Source organism: Ambystoma mexicanum, chromosome 4q (assembly GCF_040938575.1).
Source record: "Ambystoma mexicanum isolate Mex_15411 chromosome 4q, UKY_AmexF1_1, whole genome shotgun sequence".
In the NCBI taxonomy this organism is placed as follows: Eukaryota; Metazoa; Chordata; class Amphibia; order Caudata; family Ambystomatidae; genus Ambystoma; species Ambystoma mexicanum.
In genome coordinates this window covers 17,580,056-17,603,240 of record NC_090928.1, presented here as the reverse complement: position 1 = coordinate 17,603,240, position 23,185 = coordinate 17,580,056, and positions in this window count along the sequence as shown.

The window sequence follows — 23,185 nt, the reverse complement described above, 5'->3', positions numbered from 1 at the left end:
ATGGAGCATTCATGACCTCGCCTTGACCAGCTTGTGGCGTTCCATGCGAGTGCAAGTGCGTGGTTGCGTCATTCTGTCTCCCAGACTTCGTACTTGCTTTGTTTACTTTCACCACTTTAGTCATGCCAACTTTCCGTAAGTCAGGAAAGACCGCAGCTGGAGGATCTACCGCGTCAGCAAGGACGGTCAGTCTGCTATCCAGACATGCCTCTTCCAAGTCCAACTGACGCTGCCGAGCCTCCGCGACTGTGCCGTCATCACTCGCGGCCGCATCGGTCACAAGGCAGCCACGCCCACCTGCATCATCGCTCGTGGCCGGAGTCGGCGCTACCGTGGAAGACGCCCGGTCCACCACGGCACCCTCCCGCGGCGAACCCGCGATACCCTGCTCCCCTCCCCGTCTCCAGGCAGCGCCCGCGGGTCCGCCACGGTGGCCCCCAAAGGAGCAAGCGCATCACCCGGTATGTTATCCATCAACTCATTACCCGTCGTGTGATCAACGATGCCCATCCGAGTCATGATCTCAGCGGGTTGGGTAAGATTAGGAGGCGGGGGCAGAGATAAGGAAGCGGAGATAGTAGATGAATGTAGAAGCTCATTGGCTACTAATGTCTCGCCCTGGGAGTCTTCAAAAACCTCTTCAACGAGCACAGCTGTCATATCCTCACAAGTTTCTAATATTGAGCCACATGAATAGTATTGGCTCACCTGTTGTTGGCGGGCCCGCTTGACAGGGTGGTCCTCATATGTTGCCAAGCGTTTGACTTGGGCTCTCGTCCTCGAGGCTGTTGTAACTGGATCCATCAGGCCGAATCACAGTGACCCGGCGCCCTGCGCCACTCGCCAAACAGCAAACAGTATAGTCCACAGCCCTTTGGTCTCAGGGCTTAGCGCTGCAAGGGCACTGGAGGCGGCCTTATGTACCAGGTGACCTAGGTCAGGTGACCTGACTCCTGGGTCAGTTGTTAAAGGTACAGGCACACGCACCTCTGTACTCAGAACTCCTCTTCAATTCCCTCTTCCTCCTGGATAGAGGCACTCGCCACATCAAACAGTATAGTCCACAGCCCTTTGGTCCTCAGGGCTTAGCGCCGCAAGGGCACTGGAGGCGGCCTTATGTACCAGGTGACCTGACTCCTGGGTCAGTTGTTAAAGGTACAGGCACACGCACCTCTGTACTCAGAACTCCTCTTCAATTCCCTCTTCCTCCTGGATAGAGGCACTCGCCACAGCAAACAGTATAGTCCACAGCCCTTTGGTCCTCAGGGCTTAGCAACTAAAACCTCAAATTAACAAAGTGTGGATATTTTGTAGGTGGCAAGGTTACACACTGATTCTTAAAGCCATTAGCAGGCCACTGCTGCCACCATTGTAAAGACTGGAGGCGGCTTATATGTACTCCTGCCCTCTATATGGCAGAGTAGAAGCACAGAGCACCCCAGCCAAGCTTCTCAATTGTGGTAGCAATGGATGAGCAACCAAGGCTTAAGCTCTCAGGAGGTGATGCGGGTGGGTTCTTAAGTACAGTGTAGTCCCCAAGCCCCCACAAAAGAATGTTCACACACTGTTATGTGCTAACACAGTTCGTTATATAAAAATAAGGTTCAAGATATATACATCAATTAATAACACACTTTGTACTCTGGCAATTATAATATGGCAAATATACACTATGGGCCTAATTACGGGTCCGGCGGTATCCATCGGACCCGTAATGAATTACTGGCACCTGACTTCTGGGTAACACCGGGGGATTACATCCCCGGCGGCCAGGAAGTCAGGAGCCGGTATGTTTGTAAATCCCGATTCCTGGGATTGGGAACCATGGAAGCACCAGCACCGTTCAACGGTGCCGGTGCTTCAGTGAAAACTCTGCAGATGGGTGCCGTCCCGCCTGGAAGGACTGATCTGGCGGGTGAGACGGCACCCGCCCTCAGAGTTGTGGAGTGCCGGTCCGGAAACAATGGTGCCGGTAAGCTTACCACCAGCATTGTGTCCGGACTGGCACTGTTGCAATGAGGCACAATGTCTATGTGGTACCACACTTAGCTATTGACTCCTTTAAAATGAATCAATTGCCGACAGTTATAATGCTGACAGCCGGTCAGATAGCACAGCAAGTAGAGTGCTTGCTTTGACAGCAATCTTGCCGATGCAGGTTTGAATCCCGGCAGGGCCAAACTCAGCCTTTTTATCCTTGCAAGGTTGATAAATGAGCACCACATAACGTGGGTAATAATAAGCAGCGCTCAGATGCCTGAGAGTTTGTTGAGCTATATAAAAATGCAAATTATCATTATTAATGGAATACAAATCATACAGCAATGTGTAGTAGCATAGATCATGGGAAGGAAGACAAGGTAGGTTAAACAATGGCAGAATGCTGACCCCCTCTACCTAGAGGCAGTTCTGAGTGAGTATCCCCCCACCTGGGCAACCTGTAATGAAGAGTATTAACAAGCCCAGTCCATTTTATGTTTAAATAGTCTTGTTTCCTGGTTAAAATGTTCAACTACTGTTACGCTCACCTGGCTCCCACAGAGGCGTCGATCGGAACTGGACAGCTGCAGTCTCCACCAATGTGACGCGTAGGGCCGAGATGACGGACTGGACTGGCCCACCTAGCTTCGTTTGCTTGGCCCGTAGGAATAGTCTTCTGCAAATGGAGAAAGGGAATTAACCACCCGTGGAGTTGAGCATAAATCCCCCCACCCCTGCTGTTCTCCCCACAGATCGCCTTTGATGTCCCCTCTTATAGTCTCACCTGATGGTTTGAAAAGATGAGCTTTCCATCCTGCATTGAGCGCAGGGGCGCGTTGATAACCAGTTGCTTCACTGGCTCGAAGGAATTGGTGAGTTCCAGAACAATATTGACTCCGAGATTCCCAGCAAGACGCCGTAAGTATAAAGTTCGTAAGAGTTCAAATGCCTGACTTTCACTCTTGTCCGATTCCTTGCAGGTTGCAGCTTGACCCTAATGAAGAGTTCCTCGTGGCAACCGGTGGTATTCTGGTAAGGATTTGTATTTTCCAACACAGTTCGATAAAATAATGTCAATATGTAACCTGTTGCTTTCTCCCTTATTCAGGCGCTGAGAGAAAGTATGAAGTCTTGGGGGAATAATACCTCTGGCAGTAAAATCAGGTAAGTCTATTGTGGTGAGGAGGGTTCCCCTTGTTAGTCCCTTTGTTTCACCTTGCTGTCCTTTTGTTTCCCCTTAGGGGCCGGGGTTCGGCAAAGATGCAGAGAAAGCTGCGCCGACCCGTGAAGAGGAATAGTACCCCGGTGGTAAAATCAGGTAAGTCTATGGGGGGGTAACTAATATTTCTCTGTGTTTTCCCTTGGCTCACCTTGCTGTTCTTGTCTTCTCCTTAGGTGCCGGAGTGCGGCGGGAACATGCAGGATGATGCAGTGGAATATGAAGATGCTGCGAAGGCCTCAGTGCGGCGCTGCAGCAGGCGAGGCGATGCGTATAAAATAACTTCTTTCTTCCAGCTCGAAGGCGCGATGGATCAGGAATTCAGGTAAGGATTAAAGGTATTGCTCTTGTTCTAACCTTTTCTCCTTCTTTCTCCCTTTTTCTAGGAGCTCCAAACTCGAGGCAGGCATGGCAGAAGGCTGGATGCAGACTTGCAGGCACGGTGAGCGTTACGCTGCTGGATGCAGAATAACGCGAAGCGTGTGCTGCTCTTCGAGCGTGGTTTAAATAGCCTCCAAAGTAGTCCCAGGTAAGTATTCCTCCCCAGCCCCACCCGAGTAAAAAATAGTCCCCAAGTAAAGTAGTCCCTTCCAAGCCTCTTTTGGCTTGGTGCTCTTGCAGCATGGTCTGCATCAGGTAAGATTGCAGCATGGTCTGCATCAGGTAAGTTTTAATCTATGAGCCTGGCGCCTATGGCTCCAGGACTGACTCTCCATATGAGCCTGGCACTGTAGGCGCCAGGACTGGACCCAAATAGCCCTTAGCAGGGGTTGTTGGGCTTGCTTAGGATAACTTGATGCCTGCTTCCGGGGTTGCTGGACGTGGTCTGGGTCCCCGGGGGTAGGCATCATGACAACTACCCCAATGTACCTGAGATAGATGAGTTTCTTCGATAGTTTGTTGATGGATCCCTCGAGAGTGGACTCTCTTTATATCAAGAGCCACATGGCATTGAGCTTCCTCGAAGAAAGGCTTCGATCTTTTGCAGTCCTAGTCGATGATCGATCGTGGAAGTCCTGTGAAGATGAGGCGTGTGGTCCACCTCGATGCAAAGAGTTTGGTGTCGCAAAGAAGAGGTAGTGATGAACGTAGGCCCAGCAGTGGGCGTCGAGATAGCTTTGGCGATTGGCGATCGGGACTCAATCCCGAGCGAGACTTCTGATCTTCACTCTGTCGGTGTCTTTGTGGACTTCGTGTGGCGGGAAACCCACTGGCGGACCTTCTCCGGCTGGATAAAAGCGGTCAATGGTGATGGCAAGGAGCCCGTCGTTCAATGCTCTTAGGCAAGGTGGAGCGCTGCGGCTCTGGTCGTCAAACAGCATGGCGTCAAGCTGTCCCGGCTTCTGGGCAACATGACTCGACTGGTTCCAGTGGTTACGGAAATCCTCCAAACCCAGATGGACGGCAATGGATGTCGATTACCTCAATGTCCTTCTTTACTTCAAGAGTCTTGGTGAACCCCTTCTCCGGTCGACAGCCTTTTGAGACTGGCTTCCAGGGTACCTCGATGAAGATCAGCTTCTGCACTATGTTCCCTCGTAGTTTGCGGAGAGGTCTCCTAGCCAGGTCCTCTCTCGGATCAGTCCTCGACAAACTCGAGAGCTTTTAGACTTTGTTGAAGGAAAGCAGCAGCAGCAATACTTCTTCTTCCAGCTGGGATTCAAGGATGAGCAGCTTCAAGTTTCAACTTCAGCTTCTGAACACATTGGGAAGTGAGAGGTCCCCAGATATACACATCTGTCCCTCATTCACTATGCTGAGCCAAGCTCAGTCAGCCAATCAGACATAAGGGCATTCATGCAGGCAGGCAGCCAATCAGCCTCACAGGCATTCAGGCTATTCACTTCTACCCAGACACACATAACAAGTAATGTGGATTGGGGCAAGCACCCAGCCTTTCAGCACACCACACTGCATTCATGTCTGTTTCAGGCAGGGCAGTCTCATTCATTGTGTCACACACACAGGCACCAGACACCCATAACATAGAATGCATATTGGTCACACACTCTGTTCACACAAGTCCCACCCCAAAGGTTTACCCACAACATACAGTCACAATACCATATATGGTTCTTCCACCCAACAGCCAGTCAGGGGAAGGGACAGAGTCAGGGCTTCCCAGGACTTTGGGAAAACACAGCAAAAAGCAGTGGAATGCAAGAGGTCCCAGAGGCCATCTTGGCTCCTATGAGGAATCCACTGATTCCCATGGCAGGGCCTCCAATGCATTTTCAGCATCACAGTAACATGGGTTCAAACTAGTGTAGTAAATCATGAAACTGGCCCACTCTAATAAAAAGAAATGCTGGCCCACTCTGGATGGAAAAAGTTGCTCACACTAGAATAATGGTCTGGTGCTTCAGGCATTGCTATGTTGCATTGTAAGCTAGCCCGAACCTGCTTACCTGGTGTTCTTGAGTGGGATGTTAGATGAGTGAGGTATGTGAGAGTTTTGTAGATGGAAGTTGGAAGTAGGCTGGCGTAGGGATTGCTGCACCAGCGGGTTGTCATATGTGTCTACTGCAACTAATCTCTGGGTTTACTGAATTGCTGTAACAGTAGTTTATTGAAGGTGTCCCTTGCATATCCTTGATTCAGAGTGCTTCTTGGCAAACTGAGTGCTTCCCGAGCAAAGGATTTTTTTACATAATGTATTCAATACAGAATTATCATAATTTATTTCATTCTAAAGGTTTATACACAAAGAAAACCCTGCTCAGGAGTTTTTAACTGACCTGAGGACTATGCAGACAAAAGGTTTGTCACTTGCTGTCACTTTTGTGAGAAGACCTCACCAGATTATGTTTCCAGGGGACCCTATGCAAGTGTTACCACTTATCGAGGTGCCCTTTCAATGGATTGGCATGGACCACTAGAACCGTCTAAATCAAGCAATCATTATAAACTGGTTATTTTCGACTATGCTACTCAACATCTGGAGGCGTTTGCAATTTGAAGTAGCACCATAAAGGCTGTTTTAAAGGTACTCCCCCCGTTCTTCAAGGTTGGGGTTCCTGCGGAAATTCTGACAGACCAGGGAAGCAGCTTTATGTCGAGGTTGATGTATGATATTAAACAACTGATGAAAATCCAAAACTTGTAAACCTCAATTTACCATCCACAAATGAACAGACTGGTAGAAAGGTTTAACAAGAGGGGGCGCTGTTGCGCATGCACAAGATGGCTGCCTAGCAGTTGATCTCCGATCCTGGCCAGATCCTTTCTTCAAATATATCCTCTAAGGAGCCACTCGATGACCAGACTTATCGCCACATACATTCACAAACAGTCGTGGAACATCCAACTTAATTTGTGAATCCAACGAACGGAAAACACTGGAGATAACCTTGTTGGAAGGCGGGTCCATGGGCGACGAGTTCGGGCGGTCAACAGAGAGAACCACGATGCATATAGTTGAATCTGTTGGTGTGGCCGAGTGTTGCAGGCCGTGAAGAAGGAGGAGCCTATTGGGATCCTGCCACACAGCCTAACATCATACCCTGCATCCCTCTGAATTGCAAACCCCATGGCGGTGATAACCTCTGTGATAACCCTCGCACGAGGGACGGGATTCTCAATCCCCACCACAATTCTTATTTTCATTTGTAATAGATGATCCATAACATGGTGGATTCAGAGACATATTTATGGGAGGGCAAAAGGGGCACTTTCCCAGGGCCCCCACATTGGAGGGGGCCCCACATGGCTGCCTGATCTAAAGAAGCAAGATGCCTTTGTTCACCAGACTTAAATAGCACACATCAGGATATTTTATGGCATGGTGCTGTGGCCCTAAACCATTTGCCTGTCTGTTTTGGCATGTACATTCTGCCTCGATCAATTCATCATGTAATGCTTTCTGTGTTCACTGTGATGTATATAGTTTGTGTGTTCCTTGCGGCACAACTCCTGTAGCATTCTTTCCTTCCAGTGGGAATTATGTTGATCATGTGCAATATCCTAATTTGAAATGCATATTGGTTAATTGAGTGCCACAATGGTTCAGAAGTTAGAATTCATTGCAGAGAAATGTGTTGCTATGCAAGATTAGAATAGCACATTCCTATGTCTGAAATGTATAAACCTGCTTGCATGTGTACTTAGTCTTGCAGCACAATAGGTGCTATTATCAGCAATGTACCTGCACCAGATAGGGGTTGCTATAAAAAGAACATGGCATCCTTACGGTGAAGGTCTAGAAATTTTATGGTTCAGATGGGTGTTGTAAAACCTAGGCAATCACGTCCAACAATGAACATAAACTGTTAGTCCAAGAGATGAATAAGTATCCAAATTTGGAACCAAAGCATTCATGCTTGTATCCTGGCTTTGCCAGCAGACTAGTGCTCCTAGTTAAATCATCTAATATCTCTTAAATTATTTAACTGTGCCCTGTGAAGTTTGCCTCCTCGCATGCTGGTGGCATTGTTTAGCCCATTACTTGATCTTTCTTCTTATGTAGGGCATTTGAGTGGATGGTGGTATACAGAAGGGAGCAGACCAGATGGTGCAAGACTCGGGCAAGCATATTTTAAGGTCTGCTTGTTTGACACAAATAATGCTTTGCATTTTTGTAAAAGTCAAAGCTTTTCTGCATGTTTATAAATGACAATTTCACAAGCCATTGTTTTAGAACTATGTAAAGCTTTAAAAATACAAAAGACCAACCCCGATTAAATCTGTTAAATCACACTGATTGGTATGCTGGTACTTATATACTTCTCTTGATGATGGAGAGAATGAAGCTAGAATCATTCTGTGTAACACCCTTCTATAATATTTTATTTTTTAAAAAATGTCCTGTTTGGTAATGTGATTATTGTACTTTCCAAGTCAGTTTTTATAAAATTAGATTATTTTAGTTCATGGTGAGTAGTTGCAGTGAAAGTGTTTAAATGCAGAAATTGCAGATTTGGCACACATCCCAGATTCACCCCTTAACCAGTGTGTGTAATGCTGGGCATCTCATTTAATCTTGTATTTCCTAGCCTCTCGAAATTGCCAGTCCCTAAACCTTTCAAAATTGTCAGCCCTTCAGAGAGATTTCCTTCTCAGGGTATGATCTTCAAAACAGCTTCGCTCATGGTGTCACTGGATATAGTGCTGCTTTCACTATAATAGTGTGCATTGATATATTGGCAATTGTTCTTTTGATCTCTAATGGCAGCACTATTTGTAAACCATGACCCACTTATAATCTGTCTGTCTGGATACAGGCACCTTCCTGATGGCTTCTAATCTGCATCCACTGCCCATGATATGGTATGTGTAGCTTTCTCTTTCCTTCCACTTGGTCTCCTCTGTCAAGGCTTGACTGCTTATGCATTCTGTCAGGCAGCTAATGTGAGGGTGCTGTCTATTCTGGGTTACATGTACCTTTTACATACAGTCCTGCATTAATACTACACGCTGCATACCTTGCTGGATTCTATTGATAAAAAGTCTCCTGAATCCATGCTAGAACAGAAGTAACCTCTTCGTAGACTGATAATGTTGGCCCTCAAATGGTACTTGTTTATCATTCTGATTAGAGCAAGGATGGGGGGATTTAGGACTTAAAGGGAGTACACCTCCTTATTTTTAATGCCGTGAGGCAGCATATCAACCATTGGGTTCTGATTGCAGCGGGGGGGGGGCAGATATTCTTGATCACTTAATTCCTTTGGTGGAGGGGGGCCCAAAAGATGTCCCTGCCCAGGGCCCCAAATGTGCTTAAGATGGCCCTGGGTGGATTGAGTTGCAGACGGCCCCATTGAATCCCAACAGGAGGCACACATGCTGGGGGCGCTTCCACACACCATCTTCATCTGCAGCCACAGGAGGTAATACCGGCACTTATCCGTGCAGGATTGAACTCCATTAACATCGGGGAGTGGCTCCAGGCTCGGGCCAAATCCACGTGGACACCGCCGCACCTACATGCATCGGGATGGACTGAGCACTTTGCAGGTACTAAGGAAGAGACCCTTCACGAGCATCTCCCGTCACACTGCTCTTGAAGCGTGGCGTGCTGAGAGTGATTCCCCTCCTCGGACTGTGCCCCGAACTCCGCAATTTGCTTTGGCAGTGCGACCCGCTCTACTCGGGTCGATGGCGGGGACCGCGGTGGGTCCCATCAAAGATCCTGCTGTGCTACTGCCACAGAGATTCCCTGGCTGCAACACCACCCCTGTCCAACAGGGTCCTTCGAAGTCCCTGAAAGACGTTAAGGAAGAACAGAAGCCTCAATGCACTTGTCTCCCAGGCCTCGCAACGTGGTTGGCGGTGAGGGCGGAGGGCCGCTTGGGGACCGCGACTCCATTATATGTGGCGGATACCCTGCTGGGCGACCTGAGAAGGTAAATACAACATTTTGGTGACATGGGAGATCACAACCCATCGATACATCCTTGGAAGATATAGGTGCTTGTACATTGAAGTTGAGGAACCGACATTCGCACTGGCCGTCTCGGACGAAGTGCAGACTGTGATCATTGCGCATTGTACTCTGCTTTGCCCCTCAATGCCAGGATCTAATAGCAGACCCTCACGCGGTCAATCTCCTGAATGTTACCGCCTAGAGAGGCCATGAGACGGGTCTCCCTGCTGCAGCTATCCAACCTGTGGAACAAACGCAGCAGTTGTGGAGAAATACCCCTTGCGGCTGACGTTTGATACAAGCACACATCAGGCAAGGTGGTCCATGCACTGCGATAAGCTCCGATGGGCCAAGCAAACGTCTGCCAGCACACATCTCATCCCAAGATGGCCACGGATGACTGGGTTCCATATTAGTAAACTGCTCTAAACAAGCGACCTGTGGAACACTCGGCAATAACTCGCTGATGAGACTTTCCAGTCTGGGATAAAAACACTTGGCTGGGGTCCTGCCGACCACCGTTATATAGATGGCATAACTCCAATTGACGTGGAGGAGAACAGTCCATCCTAATTGGAGTGTGGGGCAGGAAGTACATTTACAGGCATTCCAAACAAGGTTTTCTCTCTGTGTGCAAACTATACGCACAGATGTTTTTTTTTACATTGTGGCCTAACACTGCCCACCATTGGCAACTCCTAGACCCAGTAAGCGTAATTTATAGGAAGGTGTGAACTACCCTCCTTAGTGCATGCCAGGAGAACACTATCACCAAGCAAACGTCCTTGGTGGTCCCAATAGGAATTTCTGGGTGAACAAACCATAAGGAGAGACTCAAACTACTAAGCAGTGGTGCTCTGTTGGGGCAGGCTACCGCCACACCTTGGCTATTGATCCTCTACATACCAGACACAGCTGGAATAACTTGAATTATAAAAGAGGCCTTCAGGCCGTGCCATGCTCCAGATACGTGAAGGGCATTCTATCCTTGCCCATGTTGCTCTGAAAACCGACAACGTAGTGAGGGACATATGCCCCTGATACCAAACAACCACCATACTTTGCCGAATGGGAAAGTTACGCAGGAACATCTCTCCTTTCACAATGCAACCTGCCTTTGGACGCCTTCCTGCTGATAAGAAGTGCAACACCCTATACCATAAAATCCTCAAGGGGACGGATATAAGACAAAGCGTCGATAATGACAAAGGGCTCCGGCATAAGGAAGAAGGGCCCGATGGATTCATTCACAAGCACCCAGACGCCTGCGGCTGTGACAACAACACCACCGCCAAAGCCAATCCAACTAAATCCTCAACTAGACCTAGAGATGATCATCTCCTAGCCATAATGCAAAGCGGTTATTTATCCATCAACATTAAACTGGAGAATCTTGTGGTCCCCATTGCTTCACTCAAGGCAAGATTAGATAAAGAAAGTGCCCGAGTAGTGGAAACCGGGGTCAAGATAAGCACTAATGAAGACCCAACACAGCTGCAACATAGCCCAAATGAAAGGGGAAATCACAAAAATGTGAGGTAAATGTGAGGATTTGTAGTCCAGATCCAGGCGAAACAATATTCAGATAGTCAGAGTTGCTGAGTCTTTCGGCAAGGGACCCATGGAGGCGCAAAACAAAGCTCTCCTAAAATCACTGTTTGGCACATCTGTGTTTTCTGGACACTTCCTGGTGGCGAGAGCACACCGCACCCTTGCACCGATGCCTAAACCCGGGGCTCCGCCCCACACCATTATCGCCAGGCTGCTAAATTATTGTGACAAAGATTTGATCCTAAAGATGGCCAGGGAAATGGGGACGCTATGATATGATTGCAACAACATGCACATCTACCCCGACTCTGCTGCAGGAGTGCAAGCTCAAAGGAGATCCTACAAGCCAGTTAAAAGAAAGCTCAAACTGCGTCAAGTCCCCTATGACTTAATTTTTCGGACAAAAATGCAAATCCAACACGGAGGCAGGGTGCACTTCTTCGAGAACCCCATGGCAGCAATGGACTACATCGAGTTCTCGAGCCCGCTGCTATCACGTGAGCACGGAATTGATCAGAACTTGGCTCCACGACCTAACGATGAAAGGAGAGATCCAACAGATTAAATGTAGCGGACTGTGATATCCTTTTGATGTGTTTTCTTTGAGTGCTGTGTCAATGGGTGGCACTGACTCATATTCGGATTGGATGCGTCCAGCTGGGGCAGTCATTATGCTGTAGCACACGCACCTCCGGAAGGTTCCACGAGTTTGAGGGGAACATCATTGTGTTGGGTTGATGGTGTGGGGGGGAGGTGGGAGGAAGCGTAACAGTCATTCCCTGTTACACCTGAGGATGAGCAGAAATGGGTGTGGGGTGTTGGCCGAGTTGGCAGAGATAAAAGTTTCAAATGTATGGTTATGTCGCTATGAACAGTACTGGACCTATAAGAACATGCATAAATGGTGATAAAATGGATCAGTACCAATGGCACGCAATACACACACAGGCAAGGGGCTGCAAATTAAATTATTGTCTTGGAATGTAAGGGTCCTCAACAACCCGAGCAAAGCTAGGAAAGTGGCAACATACGTGATAAGACACCACCCGCACATACTGATGCTCCAAGAAACCCACTCACTACAAAAAGTGAACACTGACTTTACCATGAGCTGCGGCCTGCTCCGATATTACACTGAATTTTCCATACAGGCCAGGGAGGTCCTCACCCTTATTCACCCATCACTGGCCTTTCGATATGTAAGTAGTTATGTATAGTTACGATACGTAGTGGTTTGGGTGTAGTAGCAGGGCAGTCAGTTATTCTGGTGAACACGTACAGACCAAAAACAGACAATCCAGAATTCTACCTCACTGTGTTCAATATGTTAACCCCACTGGATGAGGCTTGGGTGCTGTGGGGAGGGAACTTTCATACGATACTCGACAATACCCTGGACAGGTCATCCGACACTCCCCGGACACCGACTAAAGCAGCTACCGTCCTCCATCAGATATTATTGCAATTACCTTTGATAGACGCCTGGAGAACACTCCACCCATTGGACAGACAATACACATATTACTCCTCTGTACATGACTCTGAATCACGCATCGATTATTGGTTTCTTACAGCCTCCCTCTCAAACGCAGTGGTGAGTTGTGATATCCATTCACGCACACTTTCGGATCATTCCCTGATTTCACTGTTGCTCGAACTGTGTGATGTCCCCTCACCTGCTAAGAGCTGGAAGATGCCCTCAGCTATCCTTAGGGACCCCAACATGACCGAATCCCTGCACATAGAAATTGAAGAATTTTTTGCTATCAATAAGTACTCTGTCACAAGTCACGCAACACTTTGGGAGACCTTCAAGGTCTGGATTCGGGGTATCCTTATGTCCAAAACCACGGGGTTACTCAAATCCGTTAAGCAAGAATAGTGTCAGGTTGAATCCCGGATACGAGAACAAGAGAAAAATTACAATAGCACACACAGCAGATATACACTTGAAGATATTAACAAATTGCTAACTGAATTTCACAAACTAGCCGACAGGGAAGTACAATACATGGCCGCCCCTGTGAAGGCACGGATTTACAGGGAAGGTAATAAAGCTGTGCGGTCTCTGGCAAATATGCTAAAGGCCGAACACTATCGGAATCCTTTCGCCAGTATCCAAACAATGAATGGCACTGTGGTCACACAAGGAGAGGAAATAAATCAATCATCTACGTGATGTTATACAGAGTTATACTCTAAACGCGATGAAAAATCAACACAGGAAACAACTGATTATTTACGCACACTAGATCTCCCAGAGCTCTCCCTTGAAGCCAAATCCGTTTTGAATCAACCAATCACCCGAGAGGAAATAGCTGAGACAATTAAAGGCCTAACATCGGGCAAGGCCCCCGGTTCCGACGGCCTGAGGGATGAACTGTACAAGGAATACCATGCTAATTTAACCCCTTGTTAAAAGTGTGGGAGGAAGCGATGGACCAGGGCCTGCTCCCGGAGTCTATGCGCAAAGCCATAATAACCATGTTACTGAAGCCAAGACGCCCACCCCACGATATGTCCTCATATAGACCCCTCTCCTTAATCAGCTCAAATGTGAAGATCTTTGCTAAGGTCCTCACGCCCAGACTTCTTCCGAACACACCCATGCTGGTACATCCGGACCAGTGTGGTTTTGTCTCGACTCGGTCTACAGCCCTCAACCTCCGGAGACTATTCAGGGTCATGGCACAGATAAGCCCTAAGGCTAAAGCAGCAGTGGCTGTGTTAGATGCCGAAAAGGCATTTGACTCAGTGTCCTGGGAGTATCTGTTTGCGGTCCTTAAATGCTTTGGACTAGGCCCCTACTTCATAAAATGTGTTTGGATCCGTTATACCAATCCAGGGGCCAGAGTCCTCACTAACCACACTATATCTGTGTTATTCCTGCTAGGCAAGGGCACCAGACAAGGCTGCCTCTTCTCTCCTATACTCTTTGCCCTTGTGTGGGAAAACCATGGGCACAGGAACATCAGAATGACTGGACCACCTCAAAGCATATCACTATACGTGGACGACACACTTCTTTACATTCGAGACCCCGAAGTGAACCTAGAAAACATCATGAACAATATACACAAATTTGCGAAATACTCTGGCTACAAAATTAATAACTCAAATTCAGAATAGTTTCCACTTACACCAGCTACTGAATGCCCATTAAACATTAATAGATTTAAATGGTCACTTATCCAGGTTTGCTACTTGGGAATCATAAAGAGAGACAAACGTTATATGCAAACAACCATGAAAATGTCCTACAACTGTTAATCATGAAACTACAGATATGGGGCAAATTTCCCATCTCCTTATACCGTCGTGTAGCTCTCCTAAATATGGTGGTCCTCCCCAAACTTCTTTACTTCTTTGCCAATATTCCTCTCTGGCCAGGTAGGGTATTCTTCACGAAACTTCAATGCATGGCCACCTCGTTCATATGGAACGGAGGAGCGGCTAGGATGAAATGGAATAAGTTGGTTGAGCCATACCATACCGGTGGCATCGCTGCTCCAGGCTTCAAACTTTATTACTTTACGGAGCAGGCCCAATTCGCCAGACACTGGCATGACCCACAGGATACCACCATACATATCCTGATAGAGAGATATGCTGCATCCCCCACCGATCTCCGCTCATTCCTTTTCAGTGCGTGCCACAGAGACCCTTGCAGATACAACCCCGTTAGCGTTACTTTTCACGCCTGGTCCATGATATTTAGAAGACTTAGAGGCACCTTATGATCCAGCATCCCCGCTCTGGCACTTCCCTGGTATTTCCCTGACGTTTGATGAGGCCCAGTAGAGAACGTAAGACGCTGATAAACAATTAAAGATGCAAGACATGTACCCTTCAGGCAAATACGTAACAAATACATATAGGACTTTGTCAATACTATGGGTGGGGGTCAGCTGAAATCGCTTCAATACTACCGCATGAGGGCTGCCTTTGGTGCGCGATAGCCAATGTTCCCCGATGAGCCGGCCTCACATGAGTACGGCTGTAACATCCAGGGTTGGAACAGGTGCGGGAGGTCTCTAAACTTTATGCTCTAATACAAACACATTCTCCATCCCTGAATACCATTAAGACAAAATGGGCATCAGATTTGGGCAACACATTGAGTGATGAACAATGGGTTAGATATTGGCAATTGACCAAATCTGTATCTTTAAAAGCGGGCATCTGTTTGATTCAATTCAAGATCCTCAATCAACTAAATTATACCCCAGTCAAAATGGCAAAGTTCACTGAGAATTGTTTGGTGTAATGACCGAAATGTGGGAATTCACACACTGACTATTCATATGTACTGGGCATGCCCTTTGGTTGTTGGGTTCTGGAACGATGTGGCTGAGATCATTGGAAAAATAACACAAATCCCGGTCCCTCTTACTCCTCAGAAATATTTGTTCAGAGACATTGCTAAAGTGTCTGAAACCACTAGAAGACTGTTCAATGTATCATGCGCTGTGCAAAAAGATGTATATGGTAAAGTTGGAAAGCCGCACACGCACCCCACATTGACAACTTCCTTCGAGAACTGACATTTGTGAATGAATGTGAGGAACAATTGGTGTTGACGCTACCTACAACAAACCGCCCCAAAGACATATGGGCCCCCTTCAGATGCTTCTTATGCAATAAATTATCCGATAATGACTTCTCTCCTGTTTCTTCAAAATGATTGTATAAAACCTAATGTGCGTACATTGCTGAAATTATATTATGTTGTATGGGATGTTATTGTGCTTGTTGATATCGACATGACCATCAATAAATAAAGTTTTTATAAAAAAGAAAGGTTTAACAAGACTCTGCAGAATGATCTTTGAAGGTTGGTCTCTGAATATTCTCAAAATTGGGACAACCTGATATTTGGGCTCTTTTTACAGTAAGGAAGACCCCACAATCATCAACAGAGTTCTCTCCTTTCGAATTGGTGTTTGGGTAAAACTCCAGAGACATCCTGCTATGCCGTGTTCTTCCAGCATGATTTTATGCAGACCACGCTTATATCCAGTTAAAAGAGAAGTCGGGTTCTAGTTTTGGAACTCTCCTCTGCTAAGTTCTGTTTGGTGGTTTTGTAGTCCTGATTTTGATATGCAAGGTCACACGTAGGTAGGGGTGAACCCACACCGCTGGAAATGTTGGGAGAAACAGTCCTGGTTACCTCGCAGTTCTACTTTTTGCAAAACCTTGTATAAATTAGTTCCCACAATAGTTGCAGTGTTTTACAGTGATATTTGTATTGTAGTGTAGACACATAGGGCCTCATTACACGGTAGGCGGTAACCATGCGCTATTAGCGCCATGGTTGCTACAGTATTTTACTGTGTCCGCCTTGGTAGATGGCGGAATTACCGCCCTACTCCAAGGTGAGCGGGGGTGGTAATTCCCCATTCACCAAGGCCCTTCCCCATTCCCATTTTTTTCCCCCATAGGGCATAAATTGCGGTACTGTAATTAGCTCCAAGGTTCCTTTGCGGCACCCTACTTTAACGGCTGGTAAAACCAGCCGTTAAAGTCGGGTCCCGCAAAGGGAACTCGTAGTAAGGCGGTAAGGGTTAACGGTCACAGGTAGCATTACCTGTGACCGTTAACCCTTACCGCCTTCTGTGTAATGAGGCCCATAGTCTCATGTTGGTCAGCCAACACGTTCTTCAACCTCGAGGTGTCTTTATCAAGGCAAGAACTGAGTTGTAGGATGGGGGATGATTTTCCTGGTCGAGCCCCTTAAGGCTGGATTGTTCAGAATGTTTCCCAGTTGTGGGTTTTGAGATCAGGCAAATCTCAAGACCCACAACTGGGTCTAACATACAGTATTAAATAATAATAATAACAATTATATATATATATATCTATATTACACGGCCCACGGTAGTGGCCGTGTAGTTATCGTTAAGTTGCTAAACCAATAGGAAGAGTACTTTTTGGGCGGGTTATAACTTCGCTCCCCCTATACGAATCTTCACCTAACTTTTCAAAAATAGTATATGGCCCAAAGTTTGGTGAGCTTTGGTCAAGGGAGGCAAAGTTATAGGGGGGTCCCAAAATTTCTTTTTTTTCCCATAGACATAATGGGAAAACATTTCTGTTGTGCCTAGAGCCCAAACTGCTGGACGGATTTTCACCAAATTTGCGGCAGGAGCGGCGTCTTGGTTAATTCATCAAGTAGTTTCTTTTTTAACAAACAAAACGTAAGGCAAAAAAATGTGTGATATCTATGTCCGCTCCGTGGACACACTTCCCTGTTCGCTCTAACGACAGGACACCGATTGGATAATCGGCTTACGTCATGTCCACGGACACACAACGTGTTGTCTGATTGGCTGGGACGAGGCATGAGGTGCGTCAAATTGTTTCGATGCGCCGACCTTATTGGGTGTGCGGACATGCGGTGGAAGTGAACATAAATTCAATTTTGGGGAGTGTGTTGGTGTGTATAAGTGCTTGGTGAGGTAGTAAGAGATGGGTAAAATGCTATATTTGTTTAGGTGGGAGAAGGTTGTGATGTGTTTGCGATGTCCACGGTCACCGTGGTTGTCCGCGGACATACTAACACTGGGCGCACTACAGGCTATTTTACTTTACTATGATGTTGGTTTTGGGTCGTTAGAAGAGCATTGGGTGAAGAAGGTATGTATTGAAAAGTTTGTACGTTGGTTGTTGGTTGTAATTTTTTAGAATGTTAATTGAAGTGGATACTTTTGAGGTGGATGTATTATGTTGTTGGGTTGCGGTCATTTGGTAGGTGTTTGTTTCTATGGGTGTGTTATGATGCGGTGGTTGTGACCAGGGCTGTGGTGTTGTTTCAGCTGGGAGCTTTTGACTCTAGGCCCTGGCCACAACCACTGCAGCATAACTCTACAATGCTAGCAAACATTTTGATTGTGCTATGTGGACTGCTTAGGGGATATGTTTTCAAAAATGTGAGTATTGATTTCTGTGGTGCTTAGAGATGGGAGAGTCTGAAATAAAGTAATGTTTGCAAGGAAGGACTTGGTGCTTGTTTTGCAGACTGAATGGAAGGGGGAGATGCTGTATGTCTAGCTTTACAACACTGTACATAGTTGTAGATGATGTGATAGATATGACGGCACCTGTGCATAGTTGAATGCTGTTGTGAAATCTAGAACGGAATGGGCAACCAGCTGGAATGAGAAAGCTGTCTAGATTGGAAGAACAGTTGTAGAGGCAGTGGTGTTGTTTCAGCTGGGAGCCTTTGAAATGATATTAGCTATATGTCTGCATAAATAAAGATGCATGTGCTCATCCTGGCTGCGTTTAAATTTATAACACACTAGAAAGACTTTTCCCATAATTATACTGTTATTTCTCCCATCTTTTAACATGAAATGACACTTTGTTAGATAGCTGTGTGTGTTGTGTCTGATTACTAATATAGTCATTTGTAAAGGAAGTTGAAATGATAGAATGTATGTGAAATATGCAGAATGAATAGAAAGGAAATTTTATGTACACCTTATGCACTATAATGCATTAAATGTTATCATGGTTGTATTGTGTTTAAATACGTGGCAGTGGTTACAGAAATGATAGAATGAATGAAGAAAATAGCATGATGTTGGTTTTGGGTCATTAGAAGAGCATTGGGTGAAGAGGGTATGTATTGAAGAGTTTGTACGTTGGTTGTAATTATTTTTTAGAATGTTAATTGAAGTGGATAGTTTTGAGGTGGATGCATTATGTTTTTGGATTGTGGTCATTTGGTAGGTGTGTGTTTCTATGGGTGTGTTATGCTGCGGTGGTTGTGGCCAGGGCCTAGAGTTTTGTGTGCATGGCCGAAGGCCGTAGGCTGTAGGCCATGCACCCAAGACTCTAGGCCCTGGTCACAACCACCGCAGCATAACTCTACAATGCTACCAAACATTTTGATTGTGGTATGTGGGCTGCTTAGGGGATATGTTTTAAAAAATGTGAGTACTGATTTCTGTGATGCTTGGATATGGGAGAGTCTGAAATAAAAGTAAGGGTTGCAACGAAGGACCTAGTGCTTGTGTTGCAGACTGAAGGGAAGAGGTAGATGTTGCATGTCTTGCTTTACAACACTGTACATAGTTGTAGATGATGTGATAGATATGACTGCACCTGTGCATAGTGGAATGCTGTTGTGAAATCTAGAACGGAATGGGCAACCAGATGGAATGAGAGAGTTGTCTACATTGGAAGAACAGCTGTAGAGGCAGTGGTGTTGTTTCAGCTGGGAGCCTTTGAAATGATATTGGCTATATGTCTGCATAAATAAAGATGCATGTACTCATCCTGGCTGCGTGTAATTTTATAACACACTAGAATGCCTTTTTTCCATAAATATACTGTTATTTCTCCCATCTTTTAACATGAAATGACAACTTTGTTAGATAGCTCTGTGTGTTGCGTCTGATTACTAATATAGTAATTTTCAAAGGAAGTTGAAATGATAGAATGTATGTGAAATATGCAGAATGTACAGAAAGGACATTTTATGTACATCTTATGCACTATAATGCATTAAATGCTATCATGGTCGTAATGTGGTTAAATACGTGGCAGTGGTTTACAGAAATGATTGAATGAATGAAGAAAATAACAGTTTGCACATTGCAGTTAATAATATGGGTAAATACAAATTTGGATAGCAGACAAGTTTGCAAGTGACACTTGATCATAGCAGATGGGAGAAATGACAGTAAGCTTGTTTTACAGGTTGCACAGGGTAAGTGGCAGTTACTCTGTTTATATGCTTTTATAGAAGTGATGTACATGTAGCATACATGCCACTCCTCCCAATTTCGGTGGGAGACTCCTGATTTTTCAATGAAAAATATTGTTTTTTTTTTTTCACGGTCTCCCGCCGAAAATACATCTTTGCCCAATGCATTCTCATGACACAAGTGTTGTCTCCCGACTCTTCGGAGGAAATATCCCTCCCAGGTGGGTTGGAATGTTGGCATGTATGATGTACTGTGCAAAAAATATTCATACCTGTACTTTGTGCTCATGCATGTGGATGTGCATGAATCTGCAAGTAGAAATGTTGGAGAATTTACTAGTAGTTGCTGTAGGTGCTTTGCAGTTACAGCACAATTGTACTCGGAGAGATCAACAGTACATCTAAGGTGTTGAATTGTGATGATGGAGGTAGATGTAGAGGTCTTGCATGTGATTGGTGGATGGTTGTGTGACTGCGTTACAGTAGCCAATGAGGGAATGGTGCAGAGAGTGAAGTGGAAAGGGTAGAAGGTCTGCCCCAGTGTTACTTACGCACTCCGTGGACAGCGCAGCTGTTCGCAGACAGAACATGCACATCCGAGGCTTCTGAGCATGAAATGGGAGTGTATTTTGAGGATTAGCCAATCAGATGTTGTGGTTCTGCTTCGTATTGAGAGAGGCTGTGTATAGTGAAGATGGCGGAGGTGGAGTAAGTCAGGGTGGTGGTGCTTGCAGATATGTTTGTGAATGGTTTGGAGCAGTATGCTAAATCTAGGAATGTGGCTAACTATTTTGACACAAAAGGAGTGGAAGTGGTGTGGTGCACTGCGCCTGGTTTTAATGTAACGCTCACCTGATTCCCGTAGAGGCGCCGGTCTTGACTGGGCGTATACCGTATCTTCAAAGGTGATGTGTAACACACGGCTGGCTCTTTGGGCTGGACCTCTGTGCACTGTATGTCTGACTCGAAGGGTAAGGTGTCTGCAGATAGAAAATATGGGATTAATGAACTGGGTTATTGAATGTCTCTCTCTTCTTCCCTTTCTCTTCTCCTGTAGAACCCCAAAGGTTAACGCGCTCACCTTAGGTAAGTGAAAGCCGTGCTCTCCATCTGCTTCGGGGCAGGGTGCTGTAACCAGTTTCTTCACTGGATAAGGGGAGCAGGCCTCTTGACTTCAGAGGACTGATGTCCGTCGTTTACTACACGAACGGTAAGTTTCGAGTAATTCTAATGTCTTTAAAAGTCTTTAGTAATGATGTCTCTTGTTTTGCAGGGTTCCGGCGATGGCGGATGACGGGCTGAAGTGAGTTGAAGATGGAGCCCGTATGATGAATAGAAGCGCCTGGAAGCACGTAAGTAAGCGCTTGTTGCCTGCTTCACGATGCGCTCTAACTGTCTTTTTATTTTGCAGGTACAAGTTCGGAGCGGCTGCAGGGTGCCGGAATACCCACTGGTTTAGATGTGGAAAGGAGTAATGGCACGTGAGTATTAAAGTTCCCCAATGTCTTTAAACGCACCTTGTTTTGTCTTTCAGATGCGGGATTCAGCGCCGAAGGCCTCTGGAGCGTGCGAAGAGTTGGTAAGCTTTTGTCTTTCAGATGCCGGAATACAGTGCGAAGACCTCCGGAGCGCACGAAGAGTAGGTAAGCCTTTGTCTTTCAGATGCCGGAATGCAGCGCGAGGCGTTGGTGACAGCCGATGGACCAGGTAAGTGAAGCGCTGTCACTGAAGACCATAATGCTAACCTGTTCTTTCTTGTCTTTATAGGTGTTGCTGAAGACTGGATTCAGGATGGTAAGCCTTTTTCCTTAGGCCCAGGATCAGATGCAGAAGACACGATGAGCGTTCTGCTGCAGAGGATGCAGAATAACGCAAAGCAAGATTCATCCATCGGGTGTGGTTTAAATAGCCTCCTGTAGTGCTTAGGTCCCTCCTTCCACAGCCACGCCTAGGTAAGAAAAGAGTTCCTGCTTTCCAGAAGAGTTCCAGTGTTCTGAACCTAGGGAGTGGCTCCTGCCCCACCCAACAGGAAAAGTAGTTCCAAACAGAAGAGGATCAGAGGCTCAACTGGCAGGCAAGTAATCAGCATGGTCTGCTGCAGGTAAGTCCACCCAAGCATTATGAGCCTGGCGCTTCCATCGCTGGGACTGGGCATATTTATGAGCCTGGTGCCACTGGCGCCAGGACTGGGTCCAAAAGGTCCCAATTGGGACTGGTTGGCACTCGGAACCTGGGTTATGGATCTGCTTCCAAGGGAGTTGGGAAAACCCTGACCTTTTGGAAGCAGAGATCATGATAGTACCCCCCCCCCCCTCAAGGCCCCTCCCAAACCGGGCTTCTCCGGGGGTTTTGGCTTGTCAGGAAATGTTTGGTGAAATCTTTTGATTAGGCGAGGAGCATGGACATAATCAGCAGGTTCCCAGGATCTCTCTTGGGGGCCGTAGCCTTTCCAGTCAATTAGGTAAAATAGTTTAGATTTGGAGATCTTGGAGTCCAGAATGCTTTTGACTTCAAACTCGAGTTCTCCATCAACTAGGATAGGTTTTGGAGATTTAGTTAGTCGGGTTTGAGGTTGCACGGGTTTTAATAGAGAGACGTGGAAGACCGGATGTATCTTCATGTGCGGGGGCAAGTCCAACTTGACCGCTACTGGGTTTACTATGGTAGTGATGGAATAGGGACCAAGGTATCTCGGGTTGAATGTGCGTGGCCCTTTTAGAGGTAGATATTTGGTGGATAACCAGACTTGATCCCCTACTTGATATTGAGGGGCTTCCTTCCGATGTTGATCTGCTCCTTTCATGTATTGTTCTTTAGCTCTTTGAAGGTGAGAAACAGCTTCCTTAAAGGCTTGGGTGATTGTAGAATGCAGGTAGTCTACTGCTGGTGTTTCAAGATCTTGGAGGGGATCCAACTCCGATGTTCGAGGGTGACAGCCGTACAAAAGAAAAAACGGGGTTTTCCCAGTTCCCGAATGGACAGAGTTATTGTAGGCATATTCGGCTATCCAAAGGATGTCTTTCCAAGTTTTTTCAGTTTGTTGCAGCATGCAGCGTAAATACTGTTCCAGAGTTTGATTGGTCCTCTCGGTTTGTCCGTCGGTCTGAGGGTGGTGACTGGTCGATAGTCTCACATCAATTTGAGCCGACCGACAGCAACTTCGCCAAAAATGAGAAATAAATTGACTACCTCGATCCGATATTAGAACCGAAGGAAAACCGTGCAGTCGGACAATGTTTTCGAGAAATTCTCGGGCCAGAGTTGCTGCTGTTGGCAAGCCTTTGAGCGGAATGAAATTCGCCATCTTGGAGAATAAGTCCACGATTACTAGAATCGTATTGTATCCGTAGCATGGAGGTAG